The sequence below is a fragment of the Coregonus clupeaformis genome, chromosome 30, assembly GCF_020615455.1.
Source record: "Coregonus clupeaformis isolate EN_2021a chromosome 30, ASM2061545v1, whole genome shotgun sequence".
NCBI lineage: Eukaryota > Metazoa > Chordata > Actinopteri > Salmoniformes > Salmonidae > Coregonus > Coregonus clupeaformis.
In genome coordinates, this window is record NC_059221.1 from 17,799,398 (window position 1) to 17,808,764 (window position 9,367).

Sequence of the window (9,367 nt, forward strand, 5' to 3'; positions counted from 1 at the left end):
CTCCTTTGGCCACCATTCCTTCCAGTTCTCTGCTGCCAATGACTGGAACGAACTGCAAAAATCTCTGAAACTGGAGACTCTTATCTCCCTCACTAACTTTAAGCATCAGTTGTCAGAGCACCTTACCGATCACTGCACCTGTACACAGCCCATCTGAAATTAGCCCACCCAACTACCTCATCCCCATATTGTTATTTATTTTGCTCATTTGCACCCCAGTATCTCTATATGCACATCATCTCTTGCACATCTATCATTCCAGTGTTAATACTAATTGTAATTATTTTTGCACTATGGCCTATTTATTGCCTTACCTCCATAACTTGCTACATTTGCACACACTGTATATATATTTTCTGTTGTATTTTTGACTTTATGTATTGTTTTACCCCATATGTAACTCTGTGTTGTTGTTTTTATCGCACTGCTTTGCTTTATCTTGGCCAGGTCGCAGTTGTAAATGAGAACTTGTTCTCAACTGGCTTACCTGGTTAAATAAAGGTGAAATAAAAATAAATAAAAAATGTGATAACTTTATTGATGGGCATTTCATGCATTTATGTAACCAATCTCTTTACCATCACACACAGGTCCCAAAGTTACTAGCTAGGTTGCATGGGCTACACATCCCCCACTTCCCTCTCTCATGCCACACATTCTGCTTTAATTTGCTAGTCAGCCAATTTGAGCCTCATCATTTACATTTGAGTCAATTAGCAGACGCTCTTGTCCAGAGTGACGAACCCGGATATAATATATTTCCGGCCACTGGTTGGTCTTGTGGCGCTAGACCGATTTCCCCATAGGGAACGCTGTAAACAGGAAGAGGTGCATAGAGAGACGGGGTTGGCAGGTAGGATTTAGTTTCTCCATGTCTCTGGCCCACATTCCAGTACGGTAGGTGGCGGTAATGCACCATCATGTTGGATGCCAACCGCCGATAAACCCCACTGAAGAAGAAGAAGCAGAAGGAAGAGGTGCATATTTCTTCGCCCAGCATCGGTCACTGAGCTAGCAAGTTAAAGTTAGCTAGTGAGTCACAGAAATGTACGTTCAGACTGTTAATTATTTCAGTCCCATTGGATTTATCTTACAAAATCCGGCAGAGAGAGACAGGATCAAACAGCAGGTCTGGGACAAGGTAGCACTTACATTTAAGTCATTTAGCAGACGCTCTTATCCAGAGCGACTTACAGGAGCAATTAGGGTTAAGTACCTTGCTTAAGGGCACATCGACAGATTTTTCACATAGTCGGCTCGGGATTAGAACCAGCGACCTTTCGGTTACTGGCACAACGCTCTTACCCACTAAGCTACCTGCCGCCCCACTTCTGGTGAGTCCTGGGCAGGTCAGGGTTCCATAGCCGCAGACAGAAAGAGACTGGATCAGCAGCACGACCAGGTGCACTGGGGACAGGGATAGCCAGGAGTCAACAGGCCAGGTAGTCCTGGTCCTAGGGCTCAAGTCCTGCATCCTTTATTTAATTTGTGTAGACTAAGTCCTAGAGGTTTTGTAACTTCACATGATTTAGTGTACTTGTCAATCCAGATCTGAATATTTGATATCCTTTTTACTGTACACTGTTATTTGTACACTGTTATTTTCCCCAAAGCTAATCACTGAAAGTCCTACTACAAGGATGTGGTCATGTTGACACACTTCTGAGTCACAATAACACAGATAACACATACCGCAGATTGCGAGGGCAAGTACAATGAGCAGTTGGGGAAATGAAGTCCACTGCGTGGTACACACACACAAACACACACTTAATTTAGGTTAGTGTGTAGTCAAGGCTTTGTCATTAAAATAATATACTGTCTATCTTTCAGATCTGCTAACCAGGCTTGGTGGGTGACAGGTAACCTTGTTTCCACCAAGCTGTTCCAGGCCTGGAGTGGCACGCTGGAACTTCCAGAAGCTTGTAGACCTGAAACAGTGTGACGTGGTCCAGGTAAATATCACACACACGTATACACACTCACTCAATCACTCACTCTGTTATGTTGTATAATTATTTTCACTTAAGAAAATTGTTCCTCTCTCTTTTAGATCTGACACCCCTATTAGCTCAACCACAGTCTTCACAGCTGCAGTCGTCTGCCCCTGCGCCTGCTACACCAGTTGCGACAGGTGATACAGGTAATTATCGCATGGATACATACATGCAAACTCTCCCTCACTTGGGGCTCTATTCAATCACATCCCCTTTAGCCGACATCCGTATAGCGGTTGTTTTGGCGGTGTCTGAGGTGGAACTGTGTTAGAGCTGTCAAATTCACAAGCGGCTCCTGGCATTATACCTAAAGCGGACATTGCCATTGGCTGCACCGAGTCGCATCAACAGAAATCTCATGCAGCCCTGTTTACAAGTTAGAACACTGGAATTTGAGATGTAATCTACACCTCGATTAGGCTGATAGAAATCCTCATTATTTAGTTTAATGATTTAGAATTTGAGCGTCATTCTTTCTATATAACCTACACTTTCTCGTTCTGAACTTGTAACGCGAGTAGGACGGGTGTAGTTTCGTGACAATGATCAAGAGCAGCTGCTTACTGATTTGACAGATCCAACGCAGTTACACCTCAGACACCGCCAAAACATCAGCTATGCGGGTGTCGGCTATCGACGGTTAACGCTTGATCTGATTTAATCTAGGCCTTACACTCATTCACTCTATTTAGTTGTATAATTATTGTCAGTTAAGAAAATTGTGCCTCTCTCTTTTAGATCTGCCACCCTCAGCAGTTCAGCTGCAGTCACAGCAGTCCTCTGCTGTGGTATTTAATTTACCGGCTGCACCAATTCCTACTACACTGGCCATGAAGGGAGAAACTTTTGAGGATTCCCAGATGGATACAGGTAATTCAGAATTATATTGCATATGCTCACTCACACCAACAGATGTGCACACAAACATGTTATTGAGCTGTATACTTACTGTCACTTTGTGCATCTCTCTTTCAGATATGCCATGCACTCCACCACTGCCTGACAGCCTCACCCAGAAGTGCATATACTGGGCCAATCAAGACTGACAAGCAGAGATAGGTGGCTGACAAGGAAAAATAAAACACAACGTGCACACACACACACCCTCGCTCTGTCTCTGTCACACACACATTATCCCCAATGTAAATAAATGGTAATTACTTGTTTATTTTATGTATGTTCAATTTTATTTTAGGATTGGAGATATCAACGCCTACATATCCATTATCAATATCTACATCATTTCTCTAAATATCTATCCAATCAAAGTGTGATTGATAATATTGTTTAAGACTATTGTGTAATTTGTACAGTTTAAGGAAATTCTGTGTGCTTTTTTCTGTGTTGAAAAACATGCCTCCCTCTCACTCTCTCACACACACATTGTTTATTTTATGTATGCTCTATTTTATTTGAGGATTGTGTGCAATAAGTACATTCACAGTTAAAGCAACAGTTTGGTTTATTGGATATTTCTCTGATTTAAAATGAATGACCAAAAGGAAGTCGGCAGACCTGTAACCCTCTGGGAGTGTGTGCAGTTTTTGTCATCTGGAGCTGAAACAAGGCCCCAACAACCCTCACATATGTACAGGGTTCCCAGGAGTGGCAGGCAAATATGTTTATTGTCCTGCAAAATTATTTATTATTATTTTTATGTACTAAGTAGACCATGGGACGCCTTTTTACACGGGGATGTATTTGTCAAAGGTCCGCGGTGGGTCTGTGTAAGCTATGCGATTATATTGGAGACAGGTTTATATCAGTGAATGTCATCTATTAATTTACTGTTATTCAGTGCATCCACCGACGAAGTGCCCGGAGCAGGTGCAATTTGGACGGAGGCTCAGTTCAAGACCAAGCAAATTTATAACCCCTGGCTTGTCAAGCAAAATTCAAAGCGGGCTGTACAACATGCAAAAGTGTAGGGAGTTTGGGCCCGGAAAAGACTGGAGGGATGAAACTAGCAAAAGAGAGAGTGGAATGTACAGTAACATCCTCTGCCTCCGACGTAAAAAAGCAACAAAGAGCCCTCAGAAAAAAGGTTTTTGAACATGCCCAAGACCCATTTAGAATTGTAGACTAGGCTAAAGAGGACACCTTAACACAGGTTGTAGTTAACACTCAAAATAAAAACAGACACTACAGCCAGAGTCTTCTGAACAGTTCACAAGGAGGCTAAACTTCACAGACTGCTCATGGTTTTGAGCAAGAAATGGACTGTTAGGAGTTAAATGGACTTGACATGGGGAGAATTCTACATTCCAATGTTGATTGCTCCAACATACAGCAACATATTTCATCCGAAATGAAGCGAAAACTATTTGAAAGAATAGTACAGTGCTCTCCCAAAATCAGCCTAATGCTCGATGAGGCTACTAGTTTGAATAAAAAGAGTGCCTTCATTGTATACATCAGACTTCAGCTGGCAGATATGGACGTACCAGCAAAAAAAAATTGTTGATCTTGTGGAACTGGAGGATTTATCTGCAGGGGGAATTGTCCGTAATCTGTAATCTGCATTAGAAGGTGTAACGTTTACTGAGGATGTTCTCTCCAAAACCCTTATTGGAATTACGTGTGATGGTGCGCAGGGACTTGATCCCTGCGCGACCGAAATGAAGCGCCCGGCACTCTTGGCCTCGCACGTTAGCAGTGAACATTTTGCAGAAACACAACACTATGTTGCATATCTCACTGCTTTCTTCCATGCGCTGTGCTCTCCTGACGCCTAATAATTGACACGACCTAATATTAATGTAATGGATTGTGGTCAGTAAACCCATGGAATATGGTTTCAATAATATATTTGAAAAATCTATTAGCAAGTACAAATTACAAGTGCATAACTATATCGTAATTTTCCATGAACAAAAATTGTTGGAAAAAGTAATTATCATTTTGTTGCAATGTTTATATAAACCGTGTCCAATATTTGATTGGCAATTTTAAAAAAGCCTCATGTTGATGTTGGTCACAATACTGCTAGTCATGCTGCGCGGCGCACTGTGCAGTTCCAGCATAATCCAAATGGTGGCAGCCTAAACCACAAATTAATGTTTTGCTTGAAGAAAATATATAGTTACGTGCAATATAGCAGGATTGTGATTGTAGGCTACCATCCTTTGGATTATGTTGGAACTGCATAAACTCACATTAGCAGTAGGTTTGTATTAGAACTGTAGAGGGGGGGGGAGACACGGGACTAATGTAAATAGTCTGGGTGGCCATTTTAATAATTGTTCAGCAGTCTTATAGCTTGGGGGTAGAAGCTGTTAAGGAGCCTTTTGGACCTAGACATGGCGCTCCGGTACCGCTTGCCGTGCGGTAGCAGAGAGAACAGTCTATGACTTCGGTGACAATTTTTGGGACCTTCCTCTCACACCGCCTAGTATGTACAGTATCAGTCAAAAGTTTCATTCAAAGGTTTTTCTTTATTTTTACTAGGCATTCGCTCAACCAGCTTCATGAGGTAGTCACCTGGAATGTATTTCAATTAACAGGTGTGCCTTCTTAAAAGTTAATTTGTGGAATTTCTTTCCTTCTTAATGCGTTTGAGCCAATCGGTTGTGTTGTGACAAGGTAACAAGATAGCCTATTTGGTAAAATACCAAGTCCATATTATGGCAAGGACAGCTCAAATAAGCAAAGAGAAATGACAGTCCATCATTACTTTAAGACATGAAGGTCAGTCAATACGGAACATTTCAAGAACTTTTAAAGTTTCTTCAAGTGCAGTCGCAAAAACCATCAAGCGCTGTGATGCAACTGGCTCTCATGAGGACTGCCACAGGAATGGAAGACCCAGAGTTACCTCTACTGCAGAGGATAAGTTAATTAGAGTTACCAGCCTCAGAAGTTGCAGCCCAAATAAATGCTTCACAGAGTTCAAGTAACAGACACATCTCAACATCAATTGTTCAGAGGGTACTGTGTGAATCAGGCCTTCATGGTCGAATTGCTGCAAAGAAACCACTACTAAAGGACACCAATAAGAAGAAGAGACCTGCTTAGGCCAAGAAACACGAGCAATGGACATTAGACCGGTGGAAATTTGTCCTTTGGTCTGGAGTCCAAATTGGAGACTTTTTATCTCTGCATGTGTATTTCCCACCTTAAAGCACAGAGGGGGAGGTGTTATGATGTGGGGGTGCTTTGCTGGTGACACTGTCTGTGATTTATTTAGAATTCAAGGCACAATTAACCAGCATGGCTACCACAACATTCTACAGCGATACGCCATCCCATCTGGTTTGGGCTTAGTGGGACTATCATTTGTTTTTCAACAGGACAATGACCCAACACACCTCCAGGCTGTGTAAGGGCTATTTTACCAAGAAGGAGAGTGATGGAGTGCTGCATCAGATGACCTGGCCTCCACAATCCCCCGACCTCAACCCAATTGAGATGGTTTGGTATGAGTCAGATCGCAGAGTGAAGGAAAAGCAGCCAACAAGTGCTCAGCATATGTGGGAACTCCTTCAAGACTGTTGGAAAAGCATTCCAGGTGAAGCTGGTTGAGAGAATGCCAAGAGTTTGCAAAGCTGTCATCAAGGCAAAGGGTGGCTATTTGAAGAATCTTAAATATAAAATATATTTTGATTTCTTTAACACTTTTTTGTTTACTACATACTTCATATGTGTTATTTCATAGTTTTGATGTCTTCACTATTATTCTACAATGTAAAAAATATTACAAATATAGAAAAACCCTTGAATGAGTAGGTGTGTCCAAACTTTTGACTGGTACTGTAGGTCCTGGATGGCAGGAACCTTGGCCCCAGTGATGTATTGGGCCGTACGCACTACCCTCTGTAGCACCTTACGGTCGGATGCCGAGCAGTTGCTATACCAGGCGGTGATACAACCGGTCAGGATGCTCTCGATGGAGCAGATATATATAACTTTTTGAGGATCTGGGGACCCATGCCAAATCTTTTCAGTCTCCTGATGGGGAAAAGGTGTTGTCGTGCCCTCTTCACGACTGTCTTGGTGTGTTTGGACCATGATAGTTTGTTGGTGATGCTGACACCAAGGAACTTGAAACTCTCAACATGCTCCACTCCTGCCCCGTCAATGTTAATGGGGGCCTGTTCGGCCCTCCTTTTCCTGCAGTCCACAATCATCTCCTTTGTCTTGCTCACATTGAGGGAGAGGTTGTTGTCCTGGCACCACACTGCCAGGTCTCTGACCTCCTCCCTATAGGCTATCTCATCATTGTCGGTGATCAGGCCTACCACTGTTGTGTCGTCAGCAAACTTAATGATGGTGTCGGAGTCGCGCTTGGCCACGCAGTCATGGGTGAACAGGGAGTACAGGAGGGGACTAAGCACGCACCCCTGAGGGCCCTGGTGTTGAGGATCAGCGTGGCAGATGTGTTGTTGCCTACCCTTACCACCTGGGGGCGGCCCGTCAGCAAGTCCAGGATCCAGTTGAAGAGGGAGGTGTTTAGTCCCAGGGTCCTTAGCTTAGTGATGAGCTTTGTGGGCACTATGGTGTTGAACGCTGAGCTGTAGTCAATGAACAGCATTCTCACATACAGTGAGGGAAAAAAGTATTTGATCCCCTGCTGATTTTGTACGTTTGCCCACTGACAAAGAAATGATCAGTCTATAATTTTAATGGTAGGTTTATTTGAACAGTGAGAGACAGAATAACAACAACAAAATCCAGAAAAACGCATGTCAAAAATGTTATAAATTGTTTTGCATTTTAATGAGGGAAATAAGTATTTGACCCCCTCTCAATCAGAAAGATTTCTGTCTCCCAGGTGTCTTTTATACAGGTAACGAGCTGAGATTAGGAGCACACTCTTAAAGGGAGTGCTCCTAATCTCAGCTTGTTACCTGTATAAAAGACACCTGTCCACAGAAGCAATCAATCAGATTCCAAACTCTCCACCATGGCCAAGACCAAAGAGCTCTCCAAGGATGTCAGGGACAAGATTGTAGACCTACACAAGGCTGGAATGGGCTACAAGACCATCGCCAAGCAGCTTGGTGAGAAGGTGACAACAGTTGGTGCGATTATTCGCAAATGGAAGAAACACAAAAGAACGGTCAATCTCCCTCGGCCTGGGGCTCCATGCAAGATCTCACCTCGTGGAGTTGCAATGATCATGAGAACGGTGAGGAATCCGCCCAGAACTACACGGGAGGATCTTGTCAATGATCTCAAGGCAGCTGGGACCATAGTCACCAAGAAAACAATTGGTAACACACTACGCCGTGAAGGACTGAAATCCTGCAGCGCCCGCAAGGTCCCCCTGCTCAAGAAAGCACATATACAGGGCCGTCTGAAGTTTGCCAATGAACATCTGAATGATTCAGAGGAGAACTGGGTGAAAGTGTTGTGGTCAGATGAGACCAGAATTGAGCTCTTTGGCATCAACTCAACTCGCCGTGTTTGGAGGAGGAGGAATGCTGCCTATGACCCCAAGAACACCATCCCCACCGTCAAACATGGAGGTGGAAACATTATGCTTTGGGGGTGTTTTTCTGCTAAGGGACAGGACAACTTCACCGCATCAAAGGGACGATGGACGGGACCATGTACCATCAAATCTTGGGTGAGAACCTCCTTCCCTCAGCCAGGGCATTGAAAATGGGTTGTGGATGGGTATTACAGCATGACAATGACCCAAAACACACAGCCAAGGCAACAAAGGAGTGGCTCAAGAAGAAGCACATTAAGGTCCTGGTGTGGCCTAGCCAGTCTCCAGACCTTAATCCCATAGAAAATCTGTGGAGGGAGCTGAAGGTTCGAGTTGACAAACATCAGCCTCGAAACCTTAATGACTTGGAGAAGATCTGCAAAGAGGAGTGGGACAAAATCCCTCCTGAGATGTGTGCAACCTGGTGGCCAACTACAAGAAACATCTGACCTCTGTGATTGCCAACAAGGGTTTTGCCACCAAGTACTAAGTCATGTTTTGCAGAGGGGTCAAATACGTATTTCCCTCATTAAAATGCAAATCAATTTATAACATTTTTGACATGCGTTTTTCTGGATTTTCTTGTTGTTATTCTGTCTCTCACTGTTCAAATAAACCTACCATTAAAATTATAGACTGATAATTTCTTTGTCAGTGGGCAAACGTACAAAATCAGCAGGGGATCAAATACTTTTTTCCCTCACTGTAGGTGTTCCTTTTGTCCAGGTGGGAAAGACCAGTGTGGAGTGCGATTGAGATTGTGTCATCTGTGGATCTGTTGGGGCAGTATGCAAATTGGAGTGGGTCTAGGGTTTCTGGGATAATGGTGTTGATGTGAGCCATGACCAGCCTTTCAAAGCACTTCATGGCTACCGACGTGAGTGCTACAGGAAGGTAGTAATGTAGGCAGGTTACCTTCACATTCTTGGGCACAGGG

At 43.5% G+C, this 9,367-nt stretch overlaps 1 long non-coding RNA gene across 1 annotated transcript; it reads left to right on the plus strand.

Moving 5' to 3' along the window:
- Positions 1-964: 964 nt before the first annotated feature.
- On the plus strand, positions 965-3,165 carry LOC121546726. Its single transcript, XR_005996407.1, has 5 exons — positions 965-1,141; positions 1,834-1,955; positions 2,054-2,143; positions 2,736-2,867; positions 2,973-3,165. It is a non-coding gene; the product is annotated as an uncharacterized LOC121546726 (long non-coding RNA).
- The last annotated feature ends 6,202 nt before the right edge of the window (positions 3,166-9,367 follow it).